The sequence below is a fragment of the Notamacropus eugenii genome, chromosome 2, assembly GCF_028372415.1.
Source record: "Notamacropus eugenii isolate mMacEug1 chromosome 2, mMacEug1.pri_v2, whole genome shotgun sequence".
NCBI classification, from domain to species: Eukaryota; Metazoa; Chordata; class Mammalia; order Diprotodontia; family Macropodidae; genus Notamacropus; species Notamacropus eugenii.
In genome coordinates, this window is record NC_092873.1 from 16,173,639 (window position 1) to 16,197,404 (window position 23,766).

General features: G+C 40.8%; 1 long non-coding RNA gene and 1 pseudogene across 1 annotated transcript; both read left to right on the forward strand.

Annotated features, from left to right (window-relative positions):
• Nucleotides 1-958: 958 nt before the first annotated feature.
• LOC140522521 (solute carrier family 22 member 11-like) overlaps nucleotides 959-23,766 on the forward strand; it is a 55,926-nt pseudogene continuing 33,118 nt past the window's right edge.
• Nucleotides 6,789-22,598, forward strand: LOC140524447 (uncharacterized). The gene is made up of 3 exons (XR_011973725.1): nucleotides 6,789-6,914; nucleotides 19,263-19,469; nucleotides 21,733-22,598. It is a non-coding gene; the product is annotated as an uncharacterized lncRNA (long non-coding RNA).

The window sequence follows — 23,766 nt, forward strand, 5'->3', positions numbered from 1 at the left end:
TGCACATGTAACCAAGACCCTGAATAAAGCCTAACCCTTGTTCGTCTATGGAAAGTCTCTTCTCTCAATATGTTTATCTGGTTGGCCACCGAAGACCTGCGAAGGTGAAAGGTAAGACTCGGGTAGCCCATTGGCCTCAAGGCCAAACAGATAATGTTGGTGGTTAAAGTGGTCTTCTGGGTGACCTTTACTGCAACCTGATGAAGCAAAAGCAACAGACAATGTCACCCCATTTTAGAAATGAATAAACCGAGTCTCGGAGTGTTCAACTGTCTTAATCTTGGTCCCAAAGCTAGCAGTGCTCAGATGGGAAACAATCATAGTCTAGCCTGATCTCCTGCTCAACTATCTTGCCACCACATTGCCCATATCTGCCCTCAGACCTGAACCAAAATGAATCAATCAATGCTTCCTGCAGCATATTCCCTTTGGCTCTCAGCTAATTCAGTCATGTCAAAGCTTCCCATCTGAAGTTGATGTTTAACCAATGCATTCTATAAATTTATCTTTGTCACACTTAACCCAGAAAATTTGCACTACTCTGTTTCTGGTTTACAATGAAAACATTTCTCTTTCTTGGAAGTCCCTAGAGCTCTTTTTTACAAATCTTCCTATCATTAACTTGGATACCATGTGAAGGTTTGAGCTGTACTAGGGATTCTCTGGACCTTTAAGTGCCCAAACTTGGTGCTGATGTATCCTTCCAGCTAGATATCTAACCTTTGCCATTTTTTCTTCATGAATGATCTGAAGCATTTTGGCATCCTCAACAGCACACAGACCCAAGAACACTACCTGGGTACACTGCTCCATCAAAGTGAGAAGGAAGGTTCTGTAGGAGAGGTCCTCACTGGTCTAAACAACACATCCTGTGTTTTTTTTGCAATCCAATGACTACTTTCTTCACTCAGTAGCTCTCTAAAGACATTCTCTTCCTGGGACCAGCATCCCAGTCCTGATGGCCTTTGAGGATCTCCTACTTGAAACTGGAGATAAGGGAAGATTCCAGATCCTTCAGACCTTTTCTTTGGTAGCCATGTTTTTTCTGATAGAGAACTTCACCACCTTTGTCCCTGAGTGCTGGTGTTGGGTTCAATTCCTTTACCATGTCTCTTTGTTTAATGTCAGTAGGAACCCTAATTTTAATTCTCTCTTAAAGCTTTCCATTTCCCTGAATTCCAGTGGGAAAGTAGAGAGTTTTTGCCAGTTCTTCTGGCTGCAGTGGCAGCCCTTGGGTCCAAATGTCATAGGACAAAAGCTGAGCTGGCTGGAAATGGAGCCTTGTGTGAATGATTGTGTCTATGACCAAGGTATCTTATTTTCTTGCGTTGTGACTGAGGTAAGAGGTTCTTCTTGCTGCCCCTTTCCCATTTCAGGAAGATTTCATTTTCCTTTTGAAAAGATACCACTGATTTGGAACTTGATTCCCTTGGTGAATGATAGAATCATGTTCCTCTCTTCTGCCAGCCCTCCAGCTCACAGCTCCCTTTGTGATAAAAAATTAGTGAGGTATCTCTTGATTCTTAGTTCCTGCTGCCTAATACCAAAGGAACAGTGCAGAAAGCATGATTCTGTAGGTTTTCTTTATGATCAAAACACAGGCTCATGTGTATGGAAAAAAGCCAGAGAATACAGAACTTCAGAAGCCTTATATAGAATGTGAAATACATAAGCACTATGGGTATAATGAAATTTTAAAGAAAGCAGGAGGGATGTGTAAGGGTGTACACATCAGAGGAGAAAAGATAAGGATGTCTGTATCAGGAAGGTCAGGGTCAAAACAAGCTTGAAATTGTTATCCCAAGCTTGACTGTATGATATATCATTGTACTATGGGGGCAGTGTCGTCTTCTTATCATAGTTGGGCAAGAAGTTTGAGCCAGTCTCTCTCCCCATCATAGTCTTTCTCTCACCACATTGGCAGCAAAAGTCTTGACTACAAATTCTCTTGCCACACTTTAATATCTGATGTCCTCATCTTTCCTTTAAGTGGGACCTGTTGTGTGACTCTTAAATGTTAAAATCTCTGTCTCAGTCAATACTCCTTGCTTGGGTTTTGATGGGATTTTTATGTGGGGATATCTCTCAGACAGTTGAATTTTGCCTGCATACAAATGTTTCTGAAACTCAGACAGCCTACGGCCATAGAGCTTAAAGTTAGATGATACTATAGATCATTTAGTCCAACACACTCATTTCACAAAGGAGGAAACTAAGGCCAAGAGACGTAAAGAGAATTGCCCCTTTAATTTCGAGGCAGAAGTCATGAGTTCAAATTCCATCTTTGGCCCTTATTGAGTGCATGACCTTGGACAAATCACATACCCACTCCATATTCCTGTTTCTTCTGCAAAATTAGTGGTTTTAAAACTAAGGGACCTTTAGCATCCCTTCTATCTCTAGGAGAGCTTGGTGGCACAGTGAACAGAATAATCAACTTTCATCTTCATGAATTCAAATCTGACCTCAAACACTTACTAGTTGTGTGACCCTGGGCCAGTCACTTACCTTCTTTGCCACAGTTTCCTCTTCTATAAAATGAGCTAGGGAACAAAATGGAAAAGTAATATTTGCCAAGAAAAGCTTGACTGAGGTCACAAACAGTCTGAAATAACTGAACAACAACATTCTATTGGAGGAGAAAATGGATCTTTAATATAACAGAAGACTTTCAAGCATTTCTGAAGGAAAGGCTAAAGCTGAATAGAAATATATTTATATATAAGGATTTATATGGACATATTTTGGTATTTATGTGTTGTGTCCCTAATATAGTGTTAACTCCTTGAGAGTGCACACTGTTTTTGCTTTTTCCCTGTATCACCAGCATTTGCACAGGGCTAGGACTTGTTCCCCTAGGCAGGGGAACATGGAATTCAGGTCTTACTTCCATTTTCCTTTTCTTTTGTAAGTCTGATTGATACATTTTGTTTTAAATATTATAATTATTTCCTCCTCCCCAACCCAGAATTGTACCATCCCTCATAACAATCAATTAATCAATAAGCTTCTATTTTAGGTGCTAGGTCCTCTGAGAGGCTGGGAACACAGATACAAAAGTTAACAGCCAGGGGCAGAGCCAAGATGGCGGAGTAGGAACACACAAATATGCTAGCTCCGAACCCACAGCCCATGAAATATCTGTAGTTAAGAGCTGCTAATAAATTCGGGAGGAGGAGAAGCCACAGAACAGAGGAGTGGACAAGATTTCTGTTCCAGAGAGCCTGAAAACCTCTCGCAAAAGGTTCTTCGTGCTGTGGACACGGAGCAGAGCCCAGCTCTGTGTTGGCCGCCCAGCGCCAAGAGGAGCTGATCCAAGCAGGCTTCAGGAACAGAATCTCCAGCAGCCACACAGGTCCCTCCACCCACAGGTGACAAGGGTCAGTGAGAGGGTCTCTTCAACGGGTAGAGAGGGGAGTGGGGATCCCCCATGACTCAGGCCCCCTCGGGAGGCACCAGCGGAGGTGGGAGCAGATCGGGGCTCCCCAAGCAGGCAGGAGCCTGGATCCATTGTTGAAGGTCTCTGCATAAACCCCCTGAGGGAACTGAGCCTGTGAGGCGGCCCTGCCCCCACCCGGGAAGCTAAACTTGATCTCACACTGAATAGCAACCCTGCCCCCACCCAAAGCCCTGAGGCTGGGAAGCAGCATTTGAGTCTCAGACCCCAAGTGCTGGCTGGGAGGGTCCGGAGGCGAGGTGGGTGTGAGGAGAATATTCAGAGGTCAAGTCACTGGCTGGGACAATGCCCAGAAAAAGGAAAAAAACCAAGACTATAGAGGGTTACTTTCTTGGTGAACAGGTTTCTCCTCCCCTCCTTTCTGATGAGGAAGAGTGGTGCTCACCATCAGGGAAAGACATAGAAGTCAGGGCTTCTGTATTCCAGCCCACTCAATGGGATCAGACCATGGAAAAGCTCAAAAAAGAGCTCAGAAAATTTTGAAAATTATGTTAGAGAGGTGGAGGAAAAACTGGGAAAAGCAATGAAAGACATGCAAGCAAAGTATGAACAGCAGATCAGCACCCTGCTAAAGGAGACCCAAAAAAATGCTGAAGAAAATAACACCCTGAAAAATAGGCTAACTCAATTGGCAAAGGAGGTTCAAGAAGCCAATGAGGAGAAGAATGCTTTCAAAAGCAGAATTAGCCAAATGGAAAAGGAGATTCAAAAGCTCACTGAAGAAAATAGTTCTTTCAAAATTAGAATGGAACAGATGGAGGCTAATGACTTTATGAGAAACCAAGAAATCACAAAACAAAACCAAAAGAATGAAAAAATGGAAGATAATGTGAAATATCTCATTGGAAAAACAACTGACCTGGAAAATAGATCCAGGAGAGACAATTTAAAAATTATGGGACTACTTGAAAGCCATGACCAAAAAAGGAGCCTACACATCATCTTTCATGAAATCATCAAGGAAAACTGCCCTAATATTCTAGAACCAGAGGGCAAAATAAATATTGAAAGAATCCACCGATCACCACCTGAAAAAGATCCAAAAAGAGAAAGTCCTAGGAACATTGTGGCCAAATTCCAGAGTTCCCAGGTCAAGGAGAAAATATTGCAAGGAGCTAGAAAGAAACAATTCAAGTACTGTGGAAATACAATCAGGATAACACCAGATCTAGCAGCTTCTACATTAAGGGATCGAAGGGCATGGAATAGGATATTCCAGAAGTCAAAGGAACTAGCACTAAAACCAAGAATCACCTACCCAGCAAAACTGAGTATAATACTTCAGGGGAAAAATTGTATTTCAATGAAATAGAGGACTTTCAAGCATTCTTGATGAAAAGACGAGAGCTAAAAAGAAAATTTGACTTTCAAACACAAGAATGAAGAGAAGCATGAAAAGGTAAACAGCCAAGAGAAGTCATAAGGGACTTATAAAAGTTGAACTGTTTACATTCCTACATGGAAAGACAATATCAGTAACTCTTGAAACTATTCAGTATCTGGGTACTTGGTGGGATTACACACACACACATGTACATGCACACACGCATAGAGACAGAGTGCGCAGAGTGAATTGAATAGGATGGGATCATATCTTAAAAAAAAAAATGAAATCAAGCAGTGAGAGAGAAATATATGGGAGGAGAAAGAGAGAAATGGAATGGGGCAAATTATCTCTCATAAAAGAGGCAAGCAAAAGACTTTTTTAGTTTGGGGAAAAAGAGGGGAGGTGAGAGAAAAACATGAAGTTTACTCTCATCACATTCCACTAAAGGAAGGAATAAAATGCACACTCATTTTGGTATGAAAACCTATCTTACAATACAGGAAGGTGGGGGATAAGGGGATAAACAGGGTGGGGGAGATGATGGAAGGGAGGGCATGGGGAGGAGGGTGCAATATGAGGTCGACGCTCACAGGGAGGGACAGGATCAAAAGAGAGAATAGAAGTAATTGGGGGCAGGATAGGATGGAGGGAAATATAGTTAGTCTTATACAACACGACTATCGTGGAAGTCATTTGCAAAACTACACAGATTTGGCCTATATTGAATTGCTTGCCTTCCAAAGGGAGGGGGTGGGGAGGGAGGGAGGAAAAGAAGGTGGAACTCAAAGTTTTAGGAACAACTGTCGAGTACTGTTCTTGCCGCTAGGAAATAAGAAATACAGGTAAAGGGGTATAGAAAGTTATTAGGCCCAACAGGACAGAGGAGAGGATGGAGACAAGGGCAGAGAGGAATGATGGAGGAGAGAGCAGATTGGTGATGGGGGCAATTGGAATGCTCAGTGTTTTGGGGTGGGGGGAGGGGACAAGGGGGGAGAAAATTTGGAGCCCAAAATTCTGTGAAAATGAATGTCAAAAGTTAAATAAATAAATAAATTTAAAAATAAAATAAAATAAAATAAAATTAAAAATTTAATAACAATAAAAAAAAAGTTAACAGCCCTCTGCCCTCAAGAAGTCAACACTATCAGAGGAGATAACAAGTATACATATATATATATATATACATATATATATATATATATACATGTGTGTGCATACATACACACACATACAAATACACACATACACATATGTATGTATATATGTATTCTTGACCTCATTAAAGGGGCCATGCCCTGGCTACTTCTTAAACAGGCCTATTCAATGAATGGGTTTTGCCTCATCCTAAGTGAGTACCTGCAAAGACCTTGGCCTAAAGGGTCCAAGGTCTCCCAGTGCATCCTGGGCCATCTCCAGTCATCCTGAGGAATATCAGGTCATTGGATTCAGATGACACTGGAGGCAAAGTGAGGCTGATGATGTGCACAGCCCTCCTTCACTCAAAACAAAGTCAAGTGCAAATTATGTCATCATTTCTCTGATGGCATGGTCTACTTCGGCAATGAAGGATGAACATGATACATACGAAGATTTTCATCTCCTGGGAGTTCCCTCTTAACAGCGAAATCATAGATCCACTCCTTATCTTTATCTTTCACAGAATGAAATGTAGAAAGTGGTTTATTTTAGAGTCAGAAGATCAGGGTTGGAACCCTAAATGTGGGTCCCTGGAAGTCACCCACCTTCAAGCATTGCCCCTTTCTCCTGCTGAATCTTTATCAAGTGGGCTCCTGATCATGCTGGACAGCTACTCCAACTGCACTTCTAGAGTGACCAGATGAAGAGAAATTTTTGAAGAAATGCTGCACCTTGTATGTTGGGAACCTCTCTTCTTACAAAACTGAGGAATAGACCTATGAACTCTTTGGCAAAAGTGATGCCATAAAGGAAATCGTCATAAAGGAAAGCAAAGGAAACAGCATGCGGCTTCTGGTTTGTTGAATACTCCTGCAGAGCAGATGCCAAAAATGCCTTGTAGCACTTTAATCGAACTCACAAGGAGAATGGAATCATTTGCACAAACAGGGATACAGGCTCCAAAGAGGATGAACAAGGAAGGACCAGGGCCAGGTACAATACGAGAATTGAAAACACTATGATGCTGGAAGAGGAAGCTGTGGGGAAACAGGCAGGATCAATGAGTGATAAAAGTCCATCACTTAAAGAAGAAAACATTGACTGGTTGACAGAATTTGCAAAGAATGGCACTCAAGTTCTGAAAATGGTTTACTCCCAACAGGTTCTCATTTATCTCTCTGTCTCTGTAAGAGAATTACTCCCGAAACCTTGACTTGGTTTTTCACTCTGAAAAATCATTAAATGTTGGAACCCAACATAGTGACTTTGGTCCTGATATTGGAGCTTTCGGGTCTTGTCAGGAGAACTTTCTATCACCTGAGGAACAGTTAGTAACTAAGTAGATCTATTAATGGTTATTAATTCAATACTGTACAGCTTTCCTTGAAACAAGACTAGAAAAGTTTTATTGTATGATTATGTTATTCTTTGTGACTTCAGGAATTGGAATGATCATTTAAAAAACCAGTCCTAGTGAAATTTGTATGAATTGAATTTAATGATCCATGCTCTGGTATCCTTATTCTATAAGTTACAATACTTTCATTTATATATAGTGTGAAACTCTCTTATTTCCAAGAGGATTCTAACTCATAAAGATAAAAAAATTTGTTTGGGAATACTTACAATATAGAGAATTTTGCACTCAGCACATCCCAGGGAGAGTACTTTGCTGTGCTTCAATATAGTGTCTAGAAAGAAATTTGAACTTATAATCTTAAAGGAACTTATGAAATACACTCTTTCCCTAATAAAGACCAAGGAGATGAAATGTTAGATAAATACAAGAGGCATTTGTTTTAACTTTGAAACTATGATGAGGTGATAGTACGCCTGTCATATTTATTCTTTTTTTCTTTTACTAGAGTTATAGGGAAATAGAGAGGGTTTAGGGAAAAGCCTAAAACCAAGGAAACAGAACATTTATAATAGAATAGCTCAGATAAGCTTCACTTAGAATGGAGGGAAATGTCCATTACCAGGTCAGTGAATCAAAACATATACAAATGACATGATCGTTCTACATATTTGCATCCCTAAAACAAACATTGAATTCTTGCTGAATTGTGCACCTGACATGATTACTGTCATGGGATAGATGAGGAAGAGGAGGAGATTTGCTCCCATTTAGAGCTTCAAGGGATGAAAGGGTGATTTAAATGCTGTGTAAATCTAATGACAATTTTAGAATTTTTTCCTGATAGATTTGAGTATCTGTTAGGGAAAAGAGAATTGAACTAAAAGCAAAAACCTGTCCTGACTCATTTAAAGGAAAAAAGCAGTAAGGGCCCCAGCTAAACAGTAACTCTGGCCATCTTCTCAGAAGTTTGTGGCATAATTGGAGATAAAAGCTTTTACACATGAACTTTCTTATACATGTTAAATAATATGAAATAATTAATTGTAGAATCAATAAGAAGAATCCCAGCTCTGCCACACACAAGACATGCGACTTTGAATGATTAGACAATTGAGAATTAACTATATCTCTCATGCACTGCTTAATCAGGTGGTTGCCAGAGTCTGCTGATTGTCTCATTGCTGAATGATGGCTGATTGTCCATAACAAATATGATGATGCCTTAAAAATGTTCAATAAAGTTGCAAAAATCAGTGGAGTGAAGGATAAGACCCTGAGTGTAGAGGTGAGAGGGGAAGGAGGAACCAGGGCAGGGATGTGGGAAATAGTGACTTTTCAAGTCAAGTCCAGTAGCCAAGAGGAAAATCTGATCTCTGGTGATCCTTCTCCAAGTCTCAGTGGGCCAGAGAATAAATAAGCATTTGGGGGGGAAATACTTTAATCCATCCTTGACAAGAATATGGACCCAGTGATTGAAGGTCACTTCAGGGCATAGTGAATTTGCTTGTTGAAGACATCAATCTTTGCTGCTACCTAGCTGTGTCAGAGAGAGAAACCAGAGTTGGGGAAGAGGTACCTGACCTATGGGAAAGTGTGAGGATTTCCTTGGGGAAGGAGTGGGGAGGAGGGAGTCCTTCTCTTTCTCTCTAGTTTAAGAGAGTCCCTGAAGCCCTCTAGCCTTCTCCCCTCCTGTCTCAAATACCATTCTCCGTGTCTCTTCCTGCTGGCTCTGCTTTTTCCCTCGTCATTTCTTTTTTTTATTCAGTGTTTTAACTCCTTCCCCTGCCATTCCATAAGGAGACAATTAAAAATGGTCAATGAGACAGTTAAATAATGAAGGTTAAATGATTATACTTGTAAAGCACTTAGCACAGTGCTTGCCACATAGTCGGTGCTGAATAAGTGGTTTTTTTTCCTCCCTCTGGTCCTAGAGCAACTTTGACTGAGGCCAAGGCTACCAAGGATCATCTGCTCACCCTGGGCAAATTTAGAAAGAGTCTTAATGAAATTCACATGAAATGAGTTTAACAATTTGTGCTTTAGTAACATACAGGAACACAAGGTAGGCACCAAAGCCAGCCTCTGTTGGCAAAGTAGATAGAACACCAGATTTTATCGTTCAGGAGACAGGAATTTGAATCCTTCCTCAACTCTTTCCTGGCTAGGTCATCATGGGCAATTCCTTGAATCTCTCAGATCTCAGTTTCTTCATCTATATGTAGATTCTAAGGGAAATTTCCTAACTTATATGTAAGGTACCAAACAGGACCACCCCTGGTTCCTACATTTTGAATTTCAATGGAACCAGATCCAAGCAGCAGCTGAAAGAACAATGGTTTCTATCCAAGACTATGCTTCAACTTTTTATCTTTCTGCAAGGAGTAGGGAGACACACTACAGAAGCATGGTTATCTCTCTGTGGAGCTACATCCTCTCAAAACAGTAGCTTATGAGCCTCCACTCGTATGGCTGTCTTTAAGTTCCAGCCAGTGAACACAAACCAAAGCAAAGGCATTCAGTGAAATAGTAAAACGAGATGTTTCAGTAAAACATTTTCTCCCTGCCCCCAACCTTTCCACAACTGTAATACAGAGCATCAATAAAGAGAGTAAATGCGTAGGAAACACAAGATCTCATAATAATAAATACCCATATAAGAGTCTCTATAGGTCATGTAATCCAGTCCTTCATTTTACAGATGAGGATATTGAGGAATAGAGAGGGTTTTTTTTTTTAGTGATTTCCACAAGTTCACACCAGCATAAAAGGAGGGATCTGAACCCAGATATTCTGACTCCAGAGTCAGCATTTTCTCTGCTCTACTACACATGCATGGAGAGGAACAGAGGGAATGTGTGTGATCAGGACACATTCAGGGACCAAACAATGATAGAGCTGAAGCTGGAAGGGACCTCAGAGGCTTTCTAATTCAAAACTCTAATTTTACAAATGAAAAAATCAAGCCCAGCGAGAATAAAGAATTTGCTTAGGCTATACCAGGAGTATTAATGGCATCCAGGATTTCTGCCTCTAGAGCCAATGCTAAAGCTCATATTTTCTCCTCTGTTGATTGTTAGTTCATATGATGCATATATATTAGAGTGGACTAAGTTCTGAAAAACATTTAGCCATTTGATTCAGAGAGTACCTATGATGTATTTTCCTTAAAGTTTTTTAAAAATGCATTGATGTTCCAGGGAGTGCTACTTTTATTTCTGAGCTAGATGTTAATAGTTCCATAGAGGAGCACCCTCTGAGGATTTGTGGGGCCAACATGTGCACCCCTCATGCTACAGAGACAGACATAGGCACGGCTTGTTTTCTCTGCTGGTCTTGCATGCTCTGAGGGTTCTCTAAGGTAATCTTTTGGTACTATGGTCACAGGCATGGCTCCAAAATGTATGATGTTTATGTAGTTGGTCATTAGGGTAAGAAAAGGCTTAACAAGGCTTTGGGGTCATAGCCTCTCTCACTTGGTCCAATTACCTGCCTAGAATTTCTTACTAACCCAATCCTTCCTGATTCTTCCTTCTGTCCTTCCGTACACTAATCTCCGTACAGATTCTGTTCTTGGATCTTCTCCTTAAAGGCTTTGAGATCCACCATGAAAATGGAGCTGGCTCCAGTACAGAGCCCTTACACCATGTTGGATTACCCATCCTGTGCAGAAGACTCCTCTGTTTGTCCTTTGCAGGGTAGGTTTCCTATAATGAATGAGGCATGGTAATGCCTACAGGCACCCCCAACTCCCCAAATATCTCAGGTAGACACAGTAATGAGTCAGGAGAAGAAGAGGCCCAGTTCAAATCTTCTATCAGTCAGTCACATAACTGTAGAACCTTAGAGCTGGAAAGGCCTTTGAAGGTCATCTAATCCAACCTTAATATAATTCACTCACTGGTGTTCCCTCACCTTAACCCCACTAAAGGTTATCTAGCTTCTGACTGAAAACCTCCAGTGAGAGGGAGTCCACTCTCCCTTGGTGCTCTTTATTCTACTTTCAGACAACTCAAACTATTGTGGGGTTTTCTTCTTGTTGTTTACTTGTTTCAGTCACGTTTGACTCAGTGACCTAAGGTGACTTTTTCTTGGCAAAGATACTGGAGTGGCTTGCAGTTTCCTTCTCCAGCTCCTTTTACAGATGAGGAAACTGAGTCCAACAGGGTGAAGTGACTTGCCCAGCATTACACAGCCAAAAAGTGTCTGAGGTCAGATTTGAATTCAGGTCTTACTAACTCTTGATCTGGTGCTCTACACAGAGCAGAGTGAGTTCCAACATCTGTTTGGGTAATGGAAGGTCCTTATCATTGTACTATCTTGCTCCAATGTACTGGATTTGTGATTCATTTGCCAAACCCCTCATCCAATTTTTCCCTCTGCTCAAGTGGTGTGTAGTAAATGGTTACAAAAATATCCCTTGTGTTTCTCTCTCCTTTGATTCTCATCCAAATTGTGCTAATCACCCCCACCCCAATTCCTGGAATGTGTGACTATTATTGAATAACTGAAATCTTTGATTATGTCATAGTCATTACTGACTGTGTTTTGTCAACAACTTTGTGATTTTAATTTGGTTGATTTGCTAATAGTTATTTTTGGCTAAAAGATAAGGGAATTAATAAAATTAGTTATGTTTGAAAATATACTTTTCGGTTAGTTGGATGAGTCAGATACTCATAACATTTTCCTTGTCTCTAATCCCCAGAATAGTTTAGGCTACTTCCCCAGAAGTGACTTTACCCTGAACTTCTGGTACTGACATTTAGAACTCTCCACTATCTGATTCTAGGCCAAATTTGTAGACTTGTTTAATATTATTGCCTTTCCTACTCTCTACATTATAATCATAAATGACTTTCTTGATGTTACCTGAACTACTCTCTGTCTTTGTGTGTGCGGTTCCTCATGCCTAGAACACATCCCCCCCTCACCTTTGCCTTCTGCAATCCTTGACTGCCTTCAAAGCTCAGCCCCAGGCACCAGCTCCTCCTGAAGCCTTTTCTGGTTACCCCACTTAGTGATCTTCTTGCCCTCCTGAATTTATCTGGACTTCACTTAACTGTATTCATGGGACATTGTCACTCTCCAGCAAGATATGAACTCCTTGGGAGGTTTGTGTTCCTAGCACCTAGTACAGACCCTGGCACCCAACAGGTATTTAACAAAGGCTCGTTGAACTAAACTGCATTAACTGGTGGATTCTGAGCTCCAGGTGTGATGGATTCTCTCTGCTTCCCCACTAACTGCTACAGTTTCACAACAGCGATGCTCTTTTATGGTCTCACTCTGGATCTTCAGAATTTGGGGAGCAATATTCAAATGCTGCAGGTTCTTTTGGGAGCTTCTGCCTTCCTAAGCAGGATTGGGTCCGTGTTCCTCATGAAACTCCTTGGCCGTCAAACAATAGTAGTGGCCTGCCTCCTTCTTACTGCACTCTTCATACTTTCCAGTGCCTTTCTATCTCAGGGTAAGAGAGTGTGTTTTGGGGAAAGGAGAAAAGGGAATGGAAGATTTTTATAGGATCAGAGGCAGCTAGGTGGACCAATGGATAGAGCAGAGGCAGCAAGGTAGCCCAATAGGTGGAGTACTGGTCCTGGAGTCAGGGTAACCTGAGTTCAATTCCAGACTCAGATGCTTCCTAGCTGGGTGATCCTGGATATATTACTTAACCTCTGCCTGCCTCTATTTCCTATTCTGTAAATAGGGAGGACAATAGCACCTACCTCTTAGGGTTCTTGTCAGATAATATTTGTAAATGCTTATTCCAGTGCCTACTACATAGTACACTCCATATAAATATTAGGTATACCACCACCACCACCACCACCACCATCACTATCATTATCTTCATCATCATCAATCTTCAGTATGATCTTTGAGGAGAAGCTCATTGCCCATCCTCAAGGTTGACTTGAATGTGGCTTTCCTGGGTTGAGCTGACTTTTCCTTCCCCCTCCCCCTTTGCAGCATGTGGACACTGAAATGAATCTGGGACTTAGGCTCTTGAATCTTCTATGGAACTATAATGGGGAAAGGATGTACCTCTGGTTCCCTTCATTATACCCTTAAACTTAGAGCACAAAGCTCTTGGGGCAGGAATGAATGGTCATTGAGTGTTAGGACCTAGAGTCAAAGGAGATGGAGATCTGCTCTCAAAGCCAGGAACTACCTCCCATGTACCCTGTATATCTCTTGTATAAACTGTTTGCATGTTGTCTCACCTGTTAGGAAATGAGCTTCTTATGGGCAAGGACCATGATTTTTTCTTTTTTTTCTTTCCCTGGAGCTTAGCAGAGTGTTGGAGGTAGAATAAAAGCCTCCCTTCCTTTCTCTTCCCTTCCTTCTTTCTTGTCTCCCCTAAAACCTTAGACTCAGTTCACTCTGAAGTCCGCGGAATGAACAAAAATGGGTCCCCACCCAACCTCCACTCAGTGGCTGATTTTGGACCCCCCTGGCTTAGAGTGAATGTCAATAGTAACAGTTTCTCCTGGAAATAATAACCTTGAGGCTCCTGCCTCTCCCAGAGTGATTTATCTATTTACTTTTTTCTTGTGTATTAAAGGGGCCATCCCCCTGACTACTTTTTAAAGAGGCCTGTTCACTGAATGGGCATCATCTCACTTTAAGTGAGTACCTGAAAAGGCCTTAGCCTAAAAGACCAAGATTTCCCATTGCATTGTGGGCCATCTCCAGTCATCTTGATGAATATCTGGTTCCTGGATCCAGATGGCTCAGGAGGAAAAAGTGAGGCTGGTGACCTTGCACAGCCCTCCCTCACTCAAAACAAAGTCAAGGGAAAGTCATGTCATCATTTCTCTGATGTCATGGTCCTCTTTGAAACATGAGATGAACACAACAACAAATGCCTCACACATACTGTCTGTGTGACCCTGGGCAAGAACCTTAACTCCTCAGTGCTCTAGGCCACTATCAGAGTATAAATTGCAGAGAAAATGCCAATCCAAGTTTGCAAATTGACTTTGTTTTCCTGAGTGTATCCTATATATCAGGTAAGGATAAAATTATATATAAGTATAAGGATACAATTATATTAATATAAAATTAGAATTACAAAATTACAGGTCTCTAGACATTTTGACTGTTGAGACTAAAAGGACTTTTGGAGACCCCTGAGTGACAGGATCATAGATCTAAAACTGGAAGAGACCTCAGAGGCTATCTCATCCAAATCTCATTTTTTTTTTACAGATGAGGAAACTGAGGCCAAGGAAATTGAGATGATGTACTTAAAGTCACACCAGTAGGGAGCCTCAGAGTTGGGATTTGAACTCAGGTTCTCTGGCTCCAAAGGCATCACTTTTCCCATTGTGCTATGGTACCTCCCCAAATTTCTCATTTTAAAGAAGAGGAAATAGACTCAGAGAGGAGAATCAACTTGCCCAGATAATAAATGGCAGAACCAGGACTCAAACCCAGGCCAGGATAGATGAGTAAGAAAATATTAATGATGGATAGATAGATACATAGGTGAATGGATGGATAGATGAAAAGATAGTTACAAGGATAAATGTGTAGATATTGGATGGATGGATGAATGGATAGATAAATAGATGGAGAGACAGACAGAGAGACCAATTGAATAGAAAAAAATGTTGACTAAATAACTGCCATAAGACTTGAATTTAGGCTTATTGAGTTTCTTAAAGGCAGGGATCCACTTGAATTCATCTTTACATTCTCCTCTTAGCTCTTAGCATAAAGTCTTACACACACTAAGGGCATTATAATTATTTATCATTTGCTAGATGAAATAAACAAATAATAGTTACCTTTTATAGAGCACTTTACAGTTTGCAAATTCCTTTGCATGAATTATCTCATTTGTTTCTCACAACAACCCTGGGAGGCAGATGCCAAGATCCCCATTTTACAGACAAGAAAACTAAGATTGAGAGAAGTTAAATGACCTGCTCAGTCACCCAGCTAGTAAGTTTACAAACTCAGATCTTCCTATTTCTAAGACTAGCTGCTAGCCCTACACCACCTAGCTAACTCTAATAATAAGTATTATTAGGATAAATGGATGAATGGGTCAGTCAATGAAAGGAATGAATGGGGTGTTGTCCTTCGTCTTTGAAGAGGACCAAGATGACATCATCATGATAAAGTGAAATTTCAGTGTGTCCAACTGCGGCTGATCAGACCAATATGAGCTCGGAATGCTCTACCACAGGTTGGGCACAGATATTCCATATGAATACTTGGGGTAGATATCCTAAATTTGTGCATCCTACGTTTACTTTGTGCTGTCTCAATTCTGCTTTGCTCAAAGAGCTCAGCACTTTTTCTTATGTGGGCACACCATGCTGAGAGGTCCTGTTCCAGTGTTTCCCATGTTGCACAGTCAAATCCTAAGTTCTTAAGAGAGACCTTGAGAGTGTCCTTGTATCTTTTTTTCTGGCCACCATGTGATCGCCTGCCCCATGCAAGTTCTCCATAAAAGTCTTTTGACTATTTTGACTAAAATTGAAGAATAAATGCATGGAATGGATGGATTGAAAGAATCAATGAATGAATGAATGAACAAATCGTTGTTCCAAGATGTACTGAACTCTGGCTTATTAAGGATTTTGTCTTTTGGCTGTAGAAATTTTGTGTGTTGTTTTGAGAATGCTGGCAATCAGTTGTATTGTGGTTTGCATGTCCTGCAGAAGTGTCTATCTCAGAGAGCTCCTACCCACAGTAGTCAGGTAGGACAGAGCGTCTGGGGATGAAGAAGCAGTCGTTGCTGTTTCTGTGGGAAGTGGGAAGGGGGAGAGACTCAGTGGAGCAGATCACCCAGGAAACTTGGCAGGAAGGTTTCTGTGTCTGGTGTACTCCCTGGCATAACCCGATGGCAAAGCGGTTTTAGCTGTCATTCCCAGGACCTTCTTTCACTCTCCTTATCTTACACTGGAAAGGGAGTCAGAATAGCCTGTATTGCCATTATCACCTCCAGATGCTCCCTTTGCCTCCTTCACTTAAGTAACTTTTTCTCTTCTGAACTTCATACAATGAACTTTTTCTGCTCATTACAAAGATTCTTAGTGAATATCTAGAAGGGGAAACAGTGATTACAAAGGGCCATGATGGTGGTGTCATCAAGAACAAGGCAGGCCAGAATAACCTCATAGGCTTTCCTTTTCGGTCAGGATTCCTAAAGTAGTAGAGAAGGGTGAGAAGTAGATAGAGTTTATGTCAAGGTTGTGGGATTTTTTTGGTAGCTGGAGAGGCAATTGGGTTTAAATGACTTGCCCAGGGTTACACAGCTAGTAAGTGTCTGAGGTTGGATTTCAACTCAGGTACCCCCTGTTTTCAGGGCTAGTGCTCTATACACTCTACCTCCCATCTCTCAATTTAAAAAACAAACAAACTCTTGAAAGAGTGTCTCATAATATTCCTGAGGAGAAGATGGAAAGATATGAATTAGATGACATTATATCAGATAAAATCAGAACTTGTTGTATGGCCAGAATGGAAGGGTGGTTGCTAATGTTTCATTGTCAATGTAGCAGGAGGTCTCCAGTGGAGTGCCCCAGGGATCTGTGCCTGGCCCTGATCTTTTTACCCTTTATGTTAATCCCTTGGATAAAGGCATAGATAACCTGGTCATGAAACCTGCCAATGACCAAAAACTACAAGGGATCTCTAATGTATAAGATGTGAGTCAGGATCCAAAAGAACTTTGAGAGGTGAGAACATTGGGCTGATTTTAAGAAAAAGAAATGCAATAAAGATAGATGTAAGCCTAAAAGATCCACCCCACATGTCTCCCAGGGACAAAGAGGTGACAGTCCCTCTGTCCTTTGCTCTTGGCGTGCCTCACAAATGTTGATGACCTGACAAGTATCCAGAAGAGGGCAACTAGGATGGTGAAGGACCATGAGAAGGACTAAGAGAAACAAGTGAAGGAAGTTGGCATGTTTAGTCTTAAGAAAAGCAGATTTGGGGGAACTCAAGTCCTGTCTTTTAGTATCTGAAGGGGTGTCTTATGGAGCAGGGAGCAACCTTGTTCTGTTTGGCCCTAACCAGGATCAGAACTAGGAGCAATGGTGGACATTCACAGGCTCATTTAGCCTTGACATCAGGAAAAAGTTCCTAAGGATTACATTTGTTCCCAGCTGGGTTGGTGATGGCCTCCCTCAAGAGATGGTGAGATCCTCCTCCTTGGAGGATGTCCAGATGCTGGACAATCACTTGTTGGATATATTATAGGGGGATTTCTTCATGTATGAGTTGGATGGCCATCAAGGTACTGTTCAGCTCTCAGATCCTCTGATTCTATATAAGTCATGCTAGGGTTCATGTATTCAAACCCCAATCTTTCTGACTCCAGGTCCTATAATGTATCCTCTACATTAGGCTAGTTCTGGTAAATGAAGGAACTAAGAAAAAAAGGAAAGGAGAGAAGAAGGCAGGAAGGAAACAAAAGAAGGAACAGACCAAAAACCGAGTGAGGAAAAAAAGAATGAAGGGAAAAAGGAAGGAGGAAAACAAGAAAGGATTTCATTATAAACTCTGAAAATGAAGACAATGCTAATCCTTTTCAAAAATTTTAGTGATAAATTTGTTTTAGTGTTCAATCTTCAGTTCCGTCCAATTCTTTGTGACCCCATCGACCTAGAATATCAGGTCGATATATCGACCTATCCTCCCCTAACTCTGAAAATCTGTCCAAATTCGTGTTCACTGTTTCCATGACACTCTCTTTTTATGTCATCTTCTGCCAGACTCTTTTCATTTTCCCTTCAATCTTTCCCAACATTACAACATTCGGGTCTTTTCCAGTGAGCCCTGTCTTCTCATTAAGTGGTCAAAGCATTTAAGCTTCAATTTCAGTTGAAGTTGAACCCCCCCCTTCCAGTAAATAGTCTGAATTAATTTCTATAAGCATTGACTGATTTGATCTCCTTGCTGTCCAAGGGACTCTCAAAAGGCTTCTTCATCACTACAGTTCAAAAGTGGTGATTCTTTAGTGTCCACTTTCCTTATAGTCCAACTCTCCCATCCATAAATTAACAGTGGAAAAACCACAATTTTAAGTATATGGACCTCTGCCAGCAAGGTGATGTCTTTGCTTTGAAGTATGCTGTCCTGGTTTGCCAGAGCTTTCCTTCCAAGGAGCAAGTGTCTTTAGATTTCATCATCGCAGTTGCCATTTACAATGACCTTTGAACCCAAGAATAGAAATTTCGTCACTGCTTCCATTTTATCTCCCTCACTTTGCCACGAAGTGATGATACCAGGTACAAGATATTTTCTTTTTACATCACCTAAATTTCTCCAGTCATTCTTCCCCTTCCCTGCCTTGAGAGCCAGCCCATATAACAGAATATTTCTAAAGGAAAAACAGAAGGAGAAGAAGAGAAGGAAATGGGAAAAACTGATCAACACACTGAAAAACTCTTAAAATATCAGTAATATTTCATGCCCATGGACCTCTTACCTATTCAATAGGGTATGGAGGAAAGGAAGAGTGTCTCGTTTGTGTCATTCTTTCCATTTATCTTGCCTTCGTTGTGTGTGTTGTTTTCTTAGATTTTCCAGGAAATAGATAGGCCAATAGTCTGTATCCTCAAGGAGCTTACACTCTAGTAGGAGTAGAGATATGAGAGAATGGTGGCACCCTTTCCAGGGTACTATCAGTGGAGGAGTTTAATCCTCACTAGTGATGGAGTGTTATACTCTAACCATTCAACTGTAGATACAAGAGAAAAACAGGCAAAATCAAGGTATTGGGGCAAGATCAAATTAACGTATCTGCTTACTTCTTGACAAGATCATTTGGGGATAAAGCAACAGCTTCTTTCTTTTCAAATGTAGAAATTGCTAGAGTCTCAAAGCTTCCCTTAGTTTTTAAGAACTTCAGTACTCCAGCAGTAATTCTGACTCACTAGAGACTCTACACACAGGGAGTTAAAGGAAGGAGATATTTAATGAGTGTTCATTGTAGGACAACCAGATCTTCTTTGCCCTGACAGAAACACGTGCAGGGGATTCATTCTCACGATAGATTGTACTGGGGCAATGCTCCCCCCATTGATGAATACACTCAAGCATTACGTTCCAGCCCTGCTACCAATCATCTTTGCAACCATGGCCGTCACTGCTGGCCTTATGATCTTCTTCTTCCTCCCGGAAACCCAGAACAAACCAATGCCTGACACTATCCAAGATATAGAACATGGGTGAGTACTGTCTGTAATGTCTTGGAAGGGTCACTTAACTCATCTGAGCTTCATCTTCCTCATCTGTAAAAAGAGGGAGTTGGACTAGAAGAATAAATGAATGTATTTATTAAATCCTTACTGTCTGCCATGCTTTATGCTAAGCATTTGGGAAACAAAGATGTAAGCACAGAGTCCCTACCCTGAAGGAAGGGTTAATTCTACCAGAGGAAGAAAATATACATGAGACTATCACAGGCCTAGAAGAGTGTTTTGGTCTGGAGAATCACAGAGAAGGTGAATGTGACCACAGGGAGTTGACTGACAAGGTCTTTCCAGGACCAATGGCTGTGTATATATAATGGTGATGTTTCATAAAATAAAAGTGTTGTTTTCAAGAGTTGGAAAGAAGTGGAGGGTGTAATGGGGTGAAGGCACATATCTTATGACATTGACAGGACAGTTTAGGAAGGTGGGAGAGGCTTCTAACATCATAATTTTTCTGAAGGGCAGTCCTATCCTGCCTGAGAAGTCTCTCTATCCTTCTCAGAGAAGTGGATGAAAGCACTGTGTGTCGTTTGTATAGATGGTAAGTTCCTTGGAATAGTTCTGTCTTTATCTTTGTATCCTCAGTATCTAGTTGTGTCAATAATGATACTAGCTGCTGCTGTGGAAGTGTAAGACCAATAACACCAGCACAAGGAGGGCTGCTAACACAGGTTCTTGATCTGCTTTTCTAAAGGAAAGACAGCCAAAGGGGTCAATAATCTTATTTTAATTAAACAAGGCATAAAGTTATGTAAGTAGAGAGGAGTGAGTGTCCAAGAAAGAATCCAATAGACAGGGTTCCAAGTGCCTAAACAAAATAATTTACATCACCAGACTAGGGAGTATCAACATCTTGGTAAATCAACATTTACATTTATAGCTGGGGGTGGGGGTGGGGCCCTTAACTACTGCTACCTAGAGTCTGGTCTGGAAATTACAATGTCCATTCTTCCCATGAGTGAGCCCCAATCAAAGCCAACCTCCCAGAATACATAACAAAGGCTCAGGCCCTGACTGGCTCAGAGCCAGAAGGCATGAAATCTATGTGACTCGACACAGCTGTGAATGATGAGAGTTCAAAGGCAATTAATCCTTCAGATGTTTCCAATTTAGCCTGAGCCTGGGAAACTGAACTCCAAAAATAAAACAACAAAAAATCCCGCCTTGCTTGCACTTACACCAATACACTACTAGAAAGTTTTTACACAATAAAAGCTTAACAAATTGAACATTCTTTCTATTCACATTGAGGCAGTAGAAGGAGTATGAGAAGCCTATTAAAGGCACAGAAGGGGTGAAGGACAAGAAGAAAATTGGGTCTGGGAAGCCAAGGGAGAATAGAGAGAGAAAAATGGAGAGGGCCCCTCTATGTTTCCTTATTTTAAGGGATCAGGAAGAGGATGGACAATCAGTGAAGGAAATAGAGTGATCAGAGGTCCTGTGGTGTCATGGAAAGTCTTTCAACTTGGGTTACAAAGCCCTGGATCCAAGTCCTAATTGGACAGGTTATAACCATGAGAACTAGAGCGTTAGGGTCATGCAGGGGCTGGACATTTGAGGTCCCTAATGTTCTAACATCCCATACTAGAGGCAGAGGTCACCAAGTCTAATCCCCTCATTTTACAGTTGAGAAAACAGGACCAAAGTGAGGCAGAGTCTTGCCAAAGACATACTGATTTTAAATAGCAAAGCTGAGATCTGTTCCCAGGTCCTGGACTGCCCTGTAGAATTTAAGCTTCTCAAGAACTTGGAATGTTCCATATCATCATACATTATAGAGTTGAATGGGACCTCAGAGAGTCTAATCCCCTCATTTTACAGATGAGAAAATAAAAAAGTTGGCCACAGTCACATAGTTTAAAAGAGTCAAAAGCAGGGGCTCTTTCCACATTACATCATTGTTTTGCTATCTCCAGTGACCAGCACATAAGAGATGCCTAATAAATACATGGTGAATTGGATTGGATTTTGAGATGAAAACTTTTAATTTTTTTTAAACAAAGACACTACCAAAAGGTGGTGCCCAAAGAGATAGACTCGTTGTATCCAATAGTCATCAAGGGCTTCCTGGCCATCTCAGACAAGTTTTCTCCCCCTAAGTTAGATTAGGTAATATTGGTAAAAGCATTTCACATGGTGCCTGGCCCATAGAGGGAGTAAATGCTTATCTTTTTCCCTTCCCATCCCATGTATGCACTCACATGTGTTTCTTTTTTTTCCATTCATTCATGGGAAGACATTCAAGAGGAGAAGCAAGACCAAGAGATGAGGGTGATGCTGCAGTGAAAATAAGCAAGTTTTAAGATTGCTCCAGGATCCTGACTGAGAAGAAAAGGGCTCTGGTCTATCCTGGATTTTCCTCTTCTCCTGGTGGGAAGGCCATGAGTCCAGCGTTCAGAACACCAGTGGTCTTACTTGGACTCCAGGATCCTAGGTTATTTCAGTAGTGCGAATTAATCAACAGGCTTTAATCAAACACTTGCTAAGTTCTAGGCACTGGACATACAAAGACAAAAATCCAGCAAGCTTTGCTATCCAGGAGCTCACCTTCTACCTGGGGAGACAACACAAACCCAGATCAATAAATACAAAGTATAATTCAAATACAAAGTCCCAGGGAATATTTCATAGAGGACCTGTGCCCATTTACTTGAAGCTGCCCTGACTCCAAAGCTTAGTTCTCATGATTCCCCTTATCACATCTTTGTTCCAGCTTGTCCTCCCATCTCCCAAGTGTGTGCCTTTGCCCTGGCTGTGCCCCTGTGCCTGGGCTATTTTACCAACTTGACTTTCCGTTTGAAAATTCTTAGCTATCAACTTCAATTGAAAAAGTTCTTCATTCTCCTAGTTATTAGTGACCTTACCTTCCTCAAAGTGCTTGCTACATTCATTCTTTTATATGTACTACAGCTGCCATTGGTCCTATATAATTAAACTCTTGGAAGGCTGGGTCTATTTTTGTTTTTTCTCTGTGTCCTCAGCACTCAGAATGGTGCCCTGTCTTGTGGGGCCTTAATAATGTTTATTGAACTGAATGGATCAATTGAATTATTTGAAATCAGTGTGAAGAGTGGTCAATAAAATCTGGCAGTTGGCATAAAACCAGATAGAATTCACAATGTAAAACCTCATGGTTTTGTATGTTCATGTACAGGGCCATGAGACTCTTACCTATAACAGAATTGCCTGGAAACAAGGAAGGACAAAGTCTGGTGGCTCATCTCCAATTGATAAAACCAATAGATAAATTTATATCAAAGGATATGAACTTTTTTTGAACATTTTATTTTTTCCGATTACATGTAAAGACAATTTTCACATTCATTTAACAGTTTTAGTTCTACATTCTCTCCTCTTCTCCTCCTCCCTGAGACGGTAAACAATTTGATATCAGTTACACATGGGTGATCATGCGAAATATTTCCATAATAGCCATGTTATGAAAGAACACAGAGACCAAAAAAGGAAAAAAAAAAACAGAAACAAATAAAATGAAAAATAACGTGTTCCTTTGCATTCAGACTTCATCAGTTCTTTTTCTGGAGGTGGATAGAATTTTTTGTTATAAGTCCTTTGGAATGGGCTTGGATCATTGTATTACTGAGAATATAGGTAAATCATTCACAATTGATCAGTGTACCATGTTGCTATTACTTTGCACAATGTTCTCCTAGATCCTTTCATTTCACTTTGTAGCAGTTCATGTGTGTCTGCCAAGATTTTTTCTGAAAATCTGTGTTGAGCATAATAATATACCACAATTTGTTCAACCATTTCCTGATTGATGGACATTTCCTCAATTTCTAATACTTTACCATCACAAAAAGAGCTATAATAAATATTTTTGTGAAAATAGGTCCTCCCCTTTTAATCTCTTTGGGATAAAGACCTAATATTGCTGGATCAAAGGATATGCAAAGCTTTATAACTCTTTGGGCATAGCTGCAGAATAGTTGGATCTGTTCATAACTCCACTAACAGTAGGCATTGGTGTCCCAATTTTTCCATATGCCATCCAACATTAGTTATTTTTTCTGTCATGTTAGCCAATCTGATAGGTATGAGGTGGTACCTCATAGTTTTAATGTACATTTCTCTAATCAATAGTGATTAAGATAATTTTTTCATATGACCAAAGATAGCTTTGATTTCTTCAATGCGCAGCTGGTCTTTGAAAGACCAGGACCTAATTATATCAAAGGGACCAAGGAGCACATATTAAACTGACTGTAGATTAAGTCACTCCTTTCTGAGGTGAAGTCAGGTTCAT